We start from the raw sequence: 13,841 nt of genomic DNA, 5'->3' as shown, positions 1-13,841 counted from the left end.
GTACAATGGCCCGCTAGTTGACCTAGATAGTCCAAGTGCCCGCTAGTTAACCTAGATAGTCAAAGTGCCCGCTAGTTAACCTAAGTAGTACAAATGTACAATAGGGATCCTACATAATCCAAGTGCCCGCTAGGTAACCTAGATATTCCAAGTTCCGGTTTGCTAACCTAGATAGTCCAAGTGCCCGCTAGGTAACCTATACTGTCCAAGTGCCCGCTAGGTTACTTACATAGTCCAAGTGCACGTTCGTTAACTTAGATAGTCCAAGTCGCGGTAGGTAACCAACATAGTCTAAGGGCCGCTAGGTAACCTATATAGTCCAAGTGCCCGCTAGTTAACCTATAGTCCATGTGCCCTCTAGGTAACTTAAACAGTCCAAGTGCCCGCTAGGTTACCTGCATAGTCCAAGTGCCCGTTAGGTAACCTAGATAGTCCAAGTGCCCGCTGGGTAACCTCCATAGTCCAAGTGCCCGCTAGGTAACATCCATAGTCCAAGTGCCCGTTCGTTAACCTAGATAGTCCAAGTTCCTGTTAGCTAACCTACATAGTCCAAGTGCCCGTTCGTTAACCTAGATAGTTCAAGTGCCCGCTAGGTAACCTAGACAGTCCAAGTGCCTGATAGGTAACCTACATAGTCCAAGTGCCCGTTTGCTAACCTAGATCGTCAAAGGGCCCGCTAGTTAACCTACATAGTCCAAGGGCCCGCTAGTTAACCTAGATAGTCCAAGTGCCCGCTAGTTAACCTACATTGTCCAAGTCCCTGATGGGGAACATACATAGTCCAAGTATCCGCTAGGTAACCTACATAGTCCAAATGCCCACTAGTAACGTACGTAGTCCAAATGCCCGTTAGGTAACCTAGATAGTCCAAATGCCCGCTAGGGAACCTACATAGCCCAAGTGCCCGCTAGGTAACCTACATAGTCCAAATGCCCGCTAGAAACCTACATAGTCCAAGTGCAAGAAGGGAACCTACATAATCCAAGTGCCCGCTAGGGAACCTACATAGTCCAAATGCCCGTTAGGTAACCTAGATAGTCCAAATGCCCGCTAGGGTACCCAAATAGTCTTAGTGCCCGCGAGGTAACCTACATAGTCCAAGTGCCGATTCATTAACCTAGATTTCCTAGTGCCCTCTAGGTAACCTAGACTGTCCAAGTGCCCGCTTGGTTACCTACATAGTCCACGTGCCCGTTCGTTAACCTAGATAGTACAAGAGCCCGCTACTGAACCTACATAGTGTAAGGGCCCGCTAGTTAACCTAGATAGTCCAAGTGCCCGCTAGTTAACCTACATTGTCCAAGTCCCTGATGGGGAACCTACATAGTCCAAGTATCCGCTAGGTAACCTACATAGTCCAAATGCCCGCTAGTAACGTACATAGTCCAAGTGCCCATTAGGTAACCTAGATAGTCCAAATGCCCGCTAGGGAACCCACATAGTCCAAGTGCCCGTTAGAGAACTTACATAGTCAAAGCCCTGCTAGGGAACCTACATAGTCCAAGTGCCCGCTAGGTAACCTAGATAGTCCAAGTACCCGTTAGCTAACCTAGATAGTCCAAGTGCCTGCTAGGTGACCTACATAGTCCAAGTGCCCGCTAGGTAACCTCCATAGTCCAAGTGCCCGTTCGTTAACCTAGATAGTCCAAGTTCCTGTTAGCTAACCTACATAGTCCAAGGGCCCGTTCGTTAACCTAGATAGTTCAAGTGCCCGCTAGGTAACCTAGACAGTCCAAGTGCCTGCTAGGTAACCTACATAGTCCAAGTACCCGCTAGGGAACCTACATAGTCCAAGTGCCCGTTAGTTAACCTAGATAGTCAAAGTGCCTGCTAGGTAACCTAGATAGTCCAAATGCCCGCTAGGATACCCACATAGTCCAACTGCCCGATAGGGAACCAACATAGTCCAAGTGCCCGCTAAGGGACCTACATAGTCCAAGTGCCCGTTAGGGAACCTACATAGTCCAAGTGCCCTCTAGGGAACCTGCATCGTCCAAATGCCCGCCAGTTAACATAGATCGTCCAAGTGCCCGCTAGTTAACCTACATAGTCCAAGGTCCGTTAGTTAACCTAGATAGTCCAAGTGCCCTCTAGTTAACCTACATAGTCCAAGGGCCCTCTAGTTAACCTAGATAGTCCAAGTGCCCGCTAGGGGACGTACGTAGTCCAAGTGCCCGCTGGGCAACCTAGATAGTCCAAGTGCCCGCTAGATAACCTACATAGTCCAAGTGCCCGCTGAGGAACCTACATAGTCCAAGTGTCCGAAAGGGAACCTACGTATTCCAAGTGCCCGTTAGGGCACCTAGATAGTCCAAGTAACCATAGGGAACCTATATAGTCCAAGTGCCCTCTAGGGAAGCTACATAGTCAAAGTGCCCGCTAGGGAACCTGCATTGTACAAGTGCCCGCTACTTAACCTAGATAGTCCAAGTGCCCGCTAGGTAACCTAGATAGTCGAAGGGCCCGCTAGTTAACCTACATAGTCCAAGTGCCCGATAGGGAACCTACATAGTCCAAGTGCCCAATGAGGAACCTACATAGTCCAAGTGCCCGATAGGGAATCTTCATATTCCAAGTGCCCGTTAGGGAACCCAGATAGTCCAAGTGCCCATAGGGAACCTATATGGTCCAAGTGCCCTCTAGGGAAGCTATATATTCATAGTGCCCGCTAGGGAACCTGCATTGTCCAAGTGCCCGCTAGTTAACAAAGATCGTCCAAGTGTACGCTAGTAAACCTACATAGTCCAAGTTCCCGTTAGGTAACCTAGATAGGCCAAGTGCCCGCAAGGTAACCTACATAGTCCAAGTGCCCGCTAGGTAACCTAGATATTCCAAGTTCCGGTTTACTAATCTAGATAGTCCAAGTGCCCGCTAGGTAACCTACATAGTCCAAGTGCCCATTCGTTAACCTAGATAGTCCAAGTACCCGCTAGGTAACCTATACTGTCCAAGTGCCCGCTAGGTTACCTACATAGTCCAAGTGCACGTTCGTTAAATTAGATAGTCCAAGTCGCGCTAGGTAACCTAGATAGTCAAAGGGCCTGCTAGTTAACCTACATAGTCCGACGGCCCTCTAGTTAACCTAGATAGTCCAAGTGCCCGCTGGAGGACGTACACTGTCCAAGTGCCCGCTAGGTAACCTAGATAGTCTACGGGCCGCTAGGTAACCTACATAGTCCAACTGCCCGATAGGGAACCTACATAGTCCAAGTGCCCGCTAAGGGACGAACATAGTCCATGTGCCCGCTAGGGAACCTGCATATTCAAAATGCCCGATAGGTAACCTAGAAAGTCCAAGTGCCCGCTAGTAAACCTACATAGTCCAAGTGCCCACTGAAGAACCTGCATAGTCCAAGTGTCCGAAAGGGAACCTACGTAGTCAAAGTGCCCGCTAGGGAACCTGCATTGTACAAGTGCCCTCTAGTTAACCTAGATAGTCCAAGTGCCCGCTAGGTAACCTAGATAGTCCAAGGGCCCGCTAGTTAACCTACAAAGTCCAAGTGCCCGATAGGGAACCTACATAGTCCAAGTGCCCAATGAGGAACCTACATAGTCCAAGTGCCAGATAGGGAATCTTCATATTCCAAGTGCCCGTTAGGGAACCCAGATAGTCCAAGTGGCCATAGGGAACCTACATAGTCCAAGTGCCCTCTAGGGAAGCTACATATTCAGAGTGCCCGCTAGGGAACCTGCATTGTCCAAGTGCCCGCTAGTTAACCTAGATCGTCCAAGTGTCCGCTAGTAAACCTATATAGTCCAAGTTCCCGTTAGGTAACCTAGATAGGCCAAGTGCCCGCTAGTTAACCTACATAGTACAATGGCCCGCTAGTTGACATAGATAGTCCAAGTGCCCGCTAGTTAACCTAGATAGTCAAAGTGCCCGCTAGTTAACCTAAGTAGAACAAATGTCCGATAGGGATCCTACATAGTCCAAGTGCCCGCTAGGTAACCTAGATATTCCAAGTTCCGGTTTGCTAACCTAGATAGTCCAAGTGCCCGCTAAGTAACCTACATAGTCCAAGTGCCCATTCGTTAACCTAGATAGTCCAAATGCCCGCTAGGTAACCTATACTGTCCAAGTGCCTGCTAGGTTACCTACATAGTCCAAGTGCACGTTCGTTAACTTAGATAGTCCAAGTCGCGCTAGGTAACCTACATAGTCCAAGGGCCACTAGGTAACCTATAGTCCAAGTGCCCTCTTGGTAACCTACATATTCCAAGTTCCCGCTAGGTAACCTAGATAGTCAAAGTGCCCGTTACCTAACCTAGATAGTCCAAGTGTCCGTTAGGTTACCTACATAGTCCACGTGCCCGTTCGTTAACCTAGATAGTCCAATTGCCCGCTAGGTAACCTACATAGTCCAAGAGCCGGCAGGTAACGTAGACAGTTCAAGTGCCCGCTAGTTTACCTGCATAGTCCAAGTGCCCGTTAGGTAACCTAGATAGTCCAAGTGCCCGCTAGGTAACCTACATAGTCCAAGTGCCCGCTAGGTAACCTAGATAGTCCAAGTACCCGTTAGCTAACCTAGATAGTCCTAGTGCCCGCTAGGTAACCTCCGTAGTCCAATTGCCCTCTAGGTAACCTCCATAGTCCAAGTGCCCACTATTTTACCTATATAGTCCAAGTGCCCGCTAGGGAAACTGCATCGTTCAAGTGCCCGCTAGTTAATCTAGATAGTCCAAGTGCCCGCTAGTTAACCTAGATAGTCTAAGTGCCCGCTACTTAACCTAGATCGTCCAAGTGCCCGCTAGTTAACCTACATAGTCCAAGGTCCGCTAGTTAACCTAGATATTCCAAGTGCCCCTTAGTTAACCTACATAGTCAAAGGGCCCTCTAGTTAACCTAGATAGTCCAAGTGCCCACTAGGGGACATACATAGTCCAAGTGCCCGCTATGTAACCTAGATAGTCTAAGGGCCTGCTAGATAACCTACATAGTCCAATTGCCGATAGGGAACCTACATAGTCCAAGTGCCCGCTAAGGGACGAACATAGTCCAAGTGCCCGCTAGGGAACCTACATAGTCCAAGTGCCCGCTAGGTAAGCTAGATAGTCCAAGTGCCCGCTAGTTAACCTACATAGTCCAAGTACCCGCTGAGGAACCTACATAGTCCAAGTGTCCGAAAGGGAACCTACGTATTCCAAGTGCCCATTAGGGCACCTAGATAGTCCAAGTGCCCATAGGGAACCTATATAGTCCAAGTGCCCTCTAGGGAACCTACATAGTCAAAGTGCCCGCTAGGGAACCTGCATTGTACAAGTGCCCTCTAGTTAACCTAGATAGTCCAAGTGCCCGCTAGGTAACCTAGATAGTCCAAGGGCCCGCTAGTTAACCTACAAAGTCCAAGTGCCCGATAGGGAACCTACATAGTCCAAGTGCCCAATGAGGAACCTACATAGTCCAAGTGCCCGATAGGGAATCTTCATATTCCAAGTGCCCGTTAGGGAACCAAGATAGTCCAAGTGCCCATAGGGAACCTACATAGTCCAAGTGCCCTCTAGGGAAGCTACATATTCATACAGCCCGCTAGGGAACCTGCATTGTCCAAGTGCCCGCTAGTTAACCTAGATCGTCCAAGTGTCCGCTAGTAAACCTACATAGTCCAAGTTCCCGTTAGGTAACCTAGATAGGCCAAGTGCCCGTTACCTAACCTAGATAGTCAAAGTGCCCGCTAGTTAACCTAAGTAGTACAAATGTCCAATAGGGATCCTACATAGTCCAAGTGCCCGCTAGGTAACCTAGATATTCCAAGTTCCGTTTTGCTAACCTAGATAGTCCAAGTGCCCGCTAGGTAACCTACATAGTCCAAGTGCCCATTCGTTAACCTAGATAGTCCAAGTGCCCGCTAGGTAACCTATACTATCCAAGTGCCCGCTAGGTTACTTACATAGTCCAAGTGCACGTTCGTTAACTTAGATAGTCCAAGTCGCGGTAGGTAACCAACATAGTCTAAGGGCCGCTAGGTAACCTATAGTGGAAGTGCCCTCTAGGTAACCTACATATTCCAAGTTCCCGCTAGGTAACCTATAGTCCAAGTGCCCGTTACCTAACCTTGATAGTCCAAGTGCCCGTTAGGCTACCTATATTGTCCAAGTGCCCGCTAGTTAACCTACATAGTCCAAGGTCCGCTAGTTAACCTAGATATTCCAAGTGCCCGCTAGTTAACCTACATAGTCCAAGGGCCCTCTAGTTAACCTAGATAGTCCAAGTGACCGCTAGAAGACGTACATAGTCCAAGTGCCCGCTAGGTAACCTAGATAGTCTAAGGGCCCGCTAGTTAACCTACATAGTCCAACTGCCCCATAGGGAACCTACATAGTCCAAGTGCCCGCTAAGGGACGAAAATAGTCCAAGTGCCCGCTAGGGAACCTGCATAGTCCAAGTGCCCGCTAGGTAACCTAGATAGTCCAAGTGCCCGCTAGTTAACCTACATAGTCCAAGTGCCCGCTGAGGAACCTACATAGTCCAAGTGTCCGAAAGGGAACCTACGTATTCCAAGTGCCCATTAGGGCACCTAGATAGTCCAAGTGCCCATAGGGAACCTATATCGTCCAAGTGCCCTCTAGGGAACCTATATAGTCAAAGTGCCCGCTAGGGAACCTGCATTGCGCAAGTGCTCTCTAGTTAACCTAGATAGTCCAAGTGCCCGCTAGGTAACCTAGATAGTCCAAGGGCCCGCTAGTTAACCTACATAGTCCAAGTGCCCAATGAGGAACCTACATAGTCCAAGTGCCCGATAGGGAATCTTCATATTCCAAGTGCCTTTAGGGAACCCAGATAGTCCAAGTGCCCGCTAGGTAACCTCCATAGTCCAAGTGCCCGCTAGGTAACCTCCATAGTCCAAGTGCCCGTTCGTTAACCTAGATAGTCCAAGTTCCTGTTAGCTAACCTACATAGTCCAAGTGCCCGTTCGTTAACCTAGATATTTAAAGTGCCCGCTAGGTAACCTAGACAGTCCAAGTGCCTGCTAGGTAACCTACATAGTTCAAGTGCCCGTTTGCTAACCTAGATCGTCAAAGGGCCCGCTAGTTAACCTACATAGTCCAAGGGCTCGCTAGTTAACCTATATAGTCCAAGTGCCCGCTAGTTAACCTTCATTGTCCAAGTCCCTGATGGGGAACCTACATAGTCCAAGTATCCGCTAGGTAACCTACATAGTCCAAATGCCCGCTAGTAACGTACATAGTCCAAGTGCCCGTTAGGTAACCTAGATAGTCCAAATGCCCGCTAGGGAACCCACATAGCCCAAGTGCCCATTAGAGAACTTACATAATCAAAGCCCTGCTAGGGAACCTACATAGTCCAAGTGCCCGCTAGGGAACCTAGATAGTCCAAGTACCCGTTAGCTAACCTAGATAGTCCAAGTGCCCGCTAGGTAACCTCCATAGTCCAAGTGCCCGCTAGGTAACCTCCATAGTCCAAGTGCCCGTTCGTTAACCTAGATAGTCCAAGTTCCTGTTAGCTAACCTACATAATCCAAGTGTCCGTTCGTTAACCTAGATAGTTCAAGTGCCCGCTAGGTAACCTAGACAGTCCAAGTGCCTGCTAGGTAACCTACATAGTCTAAGTGCCCGCTAGGGACCTACATATTCCAAGTGCCCGCTAGGTAACCTACATAGTCCAAGTGCCCGTTAGTTAACCTAGATAGTCAAAGTGCCTGCTAGGTAACCTAGATAGTCCAAATGCCTGCTAGGGTACCCACATAGTCCAACTGCCCGATAGGGAACCAACATAGTCCAAGTGCCCGCTAAGGGACCGACATAGTCCAAGTGACCGCTAGGGAACCTACATAGTCCAAATGCCCGTTAGGGTACCCACAGAGTCCAACTGCCCGAAAGGGAACCAACATAGTCCAAGTGCCCGCTAAGGGACCTACATAGTCCAAGTGCCCGTTAGGGAACCTACATAGTCCAAGTGCCCTCTAGGGAACCTGCATCGTCCAAGTGCCCGCCAGTTAACATAGAGAGTCTAAGTTCCCGCTAGTTAACCTAGATAGTCCAAGTGCCCGCTAGTTAACCTAGATCATCCAAGTGCCCGCTAGTTAACCTACATAGTCCAAGGTCCGTTAGTTAACCTATAGAGTCCAAGTGCCCTCTAGATAACCTACATAGTCCAAGGGCCCTCTAGTTAACCTCGATAGTCCAAGTGCCCGCTAGGGGACGTACATAGTCCAAGTGCCCGCTGGACAACCTAGATAGTCCAAGTGCCCGCTAGTTGACCTACATAGTCCAAGTGCCCGCTTGTTAACCTACATAGTCCAAGTGTCCGAAAGGGAACCTACGTATTCCAAGTGCCCGTTAGGGCACCTAGATAGTCCAAGTAACCATAGTGAACCTATATAGTCCAAGTGCCCTCTAGGTAAGCTACATAGTCAAAGTGCCCGCTAGGGAACCTGCATTGTACAAGTGCCCGCTAGTTAACCTAGATAGTCCAAGTGCCCGCTAGGTAACCTAGATAGTCGAAGGGCCCCCTAGTTAACCTACATAGTCCAAGTGCCCGATAGGGAACCTACATAGTCCAAGTGCCCAATGAGGAACGTACATAGTCCAAGTGCCCGATAGGGAATCTTCATATTCCAAGTGCCCGTTAGGGAACCCAGATAGTCCAAGTGCCCATAGGGAACCTATATGGTCCAAGTGCCCTCTAGGGAAGCTACATATTCATAGTGCCCGCTAGGGAACCTGCATTTTCCAAGTGCCCGCTAGTTAACCAAGATTGTCCAAGTGTCCGCTAGTAAACCTACATAGTCCAAGTCCCCGTTAGGTAACCTAGATAGGCCAAGTGCCCGCAAGATAACCTACATAGTCCAAGTGCCCGCTAGGTAACCTAGATATTCCAAGTTCCGGTTTACTAACCTAGATAGTCCAAGTGCCCGCTAGGTAACCTACATAGTCCAAGTGCCCATTCGTTAACCTAGATAGTCCAAGTGCCCGCTAGGTAACCTATACTGTCCAAGTGCCCGCTAGGTTACCTACATAGTCCAAGTGCACGTTCGTTAACTTAGATAGTCCAAGTTGCGCTAGGTAACATACATAGTCCAAGGGCACGCTAGGTAACCTATATAGTCCAAGTGCCCGCTAGTTAAACTATAGTCCAAGTGCCCGCTAGGTAACCTACATATTCCAAGTTCCCGCTAGGTAACCTAGATAGTCCAAGTGCCCGTTACCTAACCTAGATTGTCCAAGTGCCCATTAGGTTACCTACATAGTCCACGTGCCGGTTCGTTAACCTAGATAGTCCAAGTTCCCGCTAGGTAACCTATAGTCCAAGTGCCCGTTACCTAACCTAGATAGTCCAAGTGCCCGTTAGGCTACCTATATTGTCCAAGTGCCCGCTAGTTAACCTACATAGTCCAAGGTCCGCTAGTTAACCTAGATATTCCAAGTGCCCGCTAGTTAACCTACATAGTCCAAGGGCCCTCTAGTTAACCTAGATAGTCCAAGTGACCGCTAGAAGACGTACATAGTCCAAGTGCCCGCTAGGTAACCTAGATAGTCTAAGGGCCCGCTAGTCAACCTACATAGTCCAACTGCCCCATAGGGAACCTACATAGTCCAAGTGCCCGCTAAGGGACGAAAATAGTCCAAGTGCCCGCTAGGGAACCTGCATAGTCCAAGTGCCCGCTAGGTAACCTAGATAGTCCAAGTGCCCGCTAGTTAACCTACATAGTCCAAGTGCCCGCTGAGGAACCTACATAGTCCAAGTGTCCGAAAGGGAACCTACGTATTCCAAGTGCCCATTAGGGCACCTAGATAGTCCAAGTGCCCATAGGGAACCTATATCGTCCAAGTGCCCTCTAGGGAACCTATATAGTCAAAGTGCCCGCTAGGGAACCTGCATTGCGCAAGTGCCCTCTAGTTAACCTAGATAGTCCAAGTGCCCGCTAGGTAACCTAGATAGTCCAAGGGCCCGCTAGTTAACCTACATAGTCCAAGTGCCCAATGAGGAACCTACATAGTCCAAGTGCCCGATAGGGAATCTTCATATTCCAAGTGCCCGTTAGGGAACCCAGATAGTCCAAGTGCCCATAGGGAACCTATATGGTCCAAGTGCCCTCTAGGGAAGCTACATATTCATACAGCCCGCTAGGGAACCTGCATTGTCCAAGTGCCCGCTAGTTAACCTAGATCGTCCAAGTGTCCGCTAGTAAACCTACATAGTCCAAGTTCCCGTTAGGTAACCTAGATAGGCCAAGTGCCCGTTACCTAACCTAGATAGTCAAAGTGCCCGCTAGTTAACCTAAGTAGTACAAATGTCCAATAGGGATCCTACATAGTCCAAGTGCCCGCTAGGTAACCTAGATATTCCAAGTTCCGTTTTGCTAACCTAGATAGTCCAAGTGCCCGCTAGGTAACCTACATAGTCCAAGTGCCCATTCGTTAACCTAGATAGTCCAAGTGCCCGCTAGGTAACCTATACTATCCAAGTGCCCGCTAGGTTACTTACATAGTCCAAGTGCACGTTCGTTAACTTAGATAGTCCAAGTCGCGGTAGGTAACCAACATAGTCTAAGGGCCGCTAGGTAACCTATAGTGGAAGTGCCCTCTAGGTAACCTACATATTCCAAGTTCCCGCTAGGTAACCTATAGTCCAAGTGCCCGTTACCTAACCTTGATAGTCCAAGTGCCCGTTAGGCTACCTATATTGTCCAAGTGCCCGCTAGTTAACCTACATAGTCCAAGGTCCGCTAGTTAACCTAGATATTCCAAGTGCCCGCTAGTTAACCTACATAGTCCAAGGGCCCTCTAGTTAACCTAGATAGTCCAAGTGACCGCTAGAAGACGTACATAGTCCAAGTGCCCGCTAGGTAACCTAGATAGTCTAAGGGCCCGCTAGTTAACCTACATAGTCCAACTGCCCCATAGGGAACCTACATAGTCCAAGTGCCCGCTAAGGGACGAAAATAGTCCAAGTGCCCGCTAGGGAACCTGCATAGTCCAAGTGCCCGCTAGGTAACCTAGATAGTCCAAGTGCCCGCTAGTTAACCTACATAGTCCAAGTGCCCGCTGAGGAACCTACATAGTCCAAGTGTCCGAAAGGGAACCTACGTATTCCAAGTGCCCATTAGGGCACCTAGATAGTCCAAGTGCCCATAGGGAACCTATATCGTCCAAGTGCCCTCTAGGGAACCTATATAGTCAAAGTGCCCGCTAGGGAACCTGCATTGCGCAAGTGCTCTCTAGTTAACCTAGATAGTCCAAGTGCCCGCTAGGTAACCTAGATAGTCCAAGGGCCCGCTAGTTAACCTACATAGTCCAAGTGCCCAATGAGGAACCTACATAGTCCAAGTGCCCGATAGGGAATCTTCATATTCCAAGTGCCTTTAGGGAACCCAGATAGTCCAAGTGCCCGCTAGGTAACCTCCATAGTCCAAGTGCCCGCTAGGTAACCTCCATAGTCCAAGTGCCCGTTCGTTAACCTAGATAGTCCAAGTTCCTGTTAGCTAACCTACATAGTCCAAGTGCCCGTTCGTTAACCTAGATATTTAAAGTGCCCGCTAGGTAACCTAGACAGTCCAAGTGCCTGCTAGGTAACCTACATAGTTCAAGTGCCCGTTTGCTAACCTAGATCGTCAAAGGGCCCGCTAGTTAACCTACATAGTCCAAAGGCTCGCTAGTTAACCTATATAGTCCAAGTGCCCGCTAGTTAACCTTCATTGTCCAAGTCCCTGATGGGGAACCTACATAGTCCAAGTATCCGCTAGGTAACCTACATAGTCCAAATGCCCGCTAGTAACGTACATAGTCCAAGTGCCCGTTAGGTAACCTAGATAGTCCAAATGCCCGCTAGGGAACCCACATAGCCCAAGTGCCCATTAGAGAACTTACATAATCAAAGCCCTGCTAGGGAACCTACATAGTCCAAGTGCCCGCTAGGGAACCTAGATAGTCCAAGTACCCGTTAGCTAACCTAGATAGTCCAAGTGCCCGCTAGGTAACCTCCATAGTCCAAGTGCCCGCTAGGTAACCTCCATAGTCCAAGTGCCCGTTCGTTAACCTAGATAGTCCAAGTTCCTGTTAGCTAACCTACATAATCCAAGTGTCCGTTCGTTAACCTAGATAGTTCAAGTGCCCGCTAGGTAACCTAGACAGTCCAAGTGCCTGCTAGGTAACCTACATAGTCTAAGTGCCCGCTAGGGACCTACATATTCCAAGTGCCCGCTAGGTAACCTACATAGTCCAAGTGCCCGTTAGTTAACCTAGATAGTCAAAGTGCCTGCTAGGTAACCTAGATAGTCCAAATGCCTGCTAGGGTACCCACATAGTCCAACTGCCCGATAGGGAACCAACATACTCCAAGTGCCCGCTAGTTGACCTACATAGTCCAAGTGCCCGCTTGTTAACCTACATAGTCCAAGTGTCCGAAAGGGAACCTACGTATTCCAAGTGCCCGTTAGGGCACCTAGATAGTCCAAGTAACCATAGTGAACCTATATAGTCCAAGTGCCCTCTAGGTAAGCTACATAGTCAAAGTGCCCGCTAGGGAACCTGCATTGTACAAGTGCCCGCTAGTTAACCTAGATAGTCCAAGTGCCCGCTAGGTAACCTAGATAGTCGAAGGGCCCCCTAGTTAACCTACATAGTCCAAGTGCCCGATAGGGAACCTACATAGTCCAAGTGCCCAATGAGGAACGTACATAGTCCAAGTGCCCGATAGGGAATCTTCATATTCCAAGTGCCCGTTAGGGAACCCAGATAGTCCAAGTGCCCATAGGGAACCTATATGGTCCAAGTGCCCTCTAGGGAAGCTACATATTCATAGTGCCCGCTAGGGAACCTGCATTTTCCAAGTGCCCGCTAGTTAACCAAGATTGTCCAAGTGTCCGCTAGTAAACCTACATAGTCCAAGTCCCCGTTAGGTAACCTAGATAGGCCAAGTGCCCGCAAGATAACCTACATAGTCCAAGTGCCCGCTAGGTAACCTAGATATTCCAAGTTCCGGTTTACTAACCTAGATAGTCCAAGTGCCCGCTAGGTAACCTACATAGTCCAAGTGCCCATTCGTTAACCTAGATAGTCCAAGTGCCCGCTAGGTAACCTATACTGTCCAAGTGCCCGCTAGGTTACCTACATAGTCCAAGTGCACGTTCGTTAACTTAGATAGTCCAAGTTGCGCTAGGTAACATACATAGTCCAAGGGCACGCTAGGTAACCTATATAGTCCAAGTGCCCGCTAGTTAAACTATAGTCCAAGTGCCCGCTAGGTAACCTACATATTCCAAGTTCCCGCTAGGTAAGCTAGATAGTCCAAGTGCCCGTTACCTAACCTAGATAGTCCAAGTGCCCATTAGGTTACCTACATAGTCCACGTGCCGGTTCGTTAACCTAGATAGTCCAAGTTCCCGCTAGGTAACCTATAGTCCAAGTGCCCGTTACCTAACCTAGATAGTCCAAGTGCCCGTTAGGCTACCTATATTGTCCAAGTGCCCGCTAGTTAACCTACATAGTCCAAGGTCCGCTAGTTAACCTAGATATTCCAAGTGCCCGCTAGTTAACCTACATAGTCCAAGGGCCCTCTAGTTAACCTAGATAGTCCAAGTGACCGCTAGAAGACGTACATAGTCCAAGTGCCCGCTAGGTAACCTAGATAGTCTAAGGGCCCGCTAGTTAACCTACATAGTCCAACTGCCCCATAGGGAACCTACATAGTCCAAGTGCCCGCTAAGGGACGAAAATAGTCCAAGTGCCCGCTAGGGAACCTGCATAGTCCAAGTGCCCGCTAGGTAACCTAGATAGTCCAAGTGCCCGCTAGTTAACCTACATAGTCCAAGTGCCCGCTGAGGAACCTACATAGTCCAAGTGTCCGAAAGGGAACCTACGTATTCCAAGTGCCCATTAGG

This window comes from Tenrec ecaudatus, assembly GCF_050624435.1.
Source record: "Tenrec ecaudatus isolate mTenEca1 chromosome 4 unlocalized genomic scaffold, mTenEca1.hap1 SUPER_4_unloc_2, whole genome shotgun sequence".
Taxonomy (NCBI): domain Eukaryota; kingdom Metazoa; phylum Chordata; class Mammalia; order Afrosoricida; family Tenrecidae; genus Tenrec; species Tenrec ecaudatus.
The sequence above is the reverse complement of the archived record's forward strand: the minus strand, read 5'-3'. Positions refer to the sequence as shown.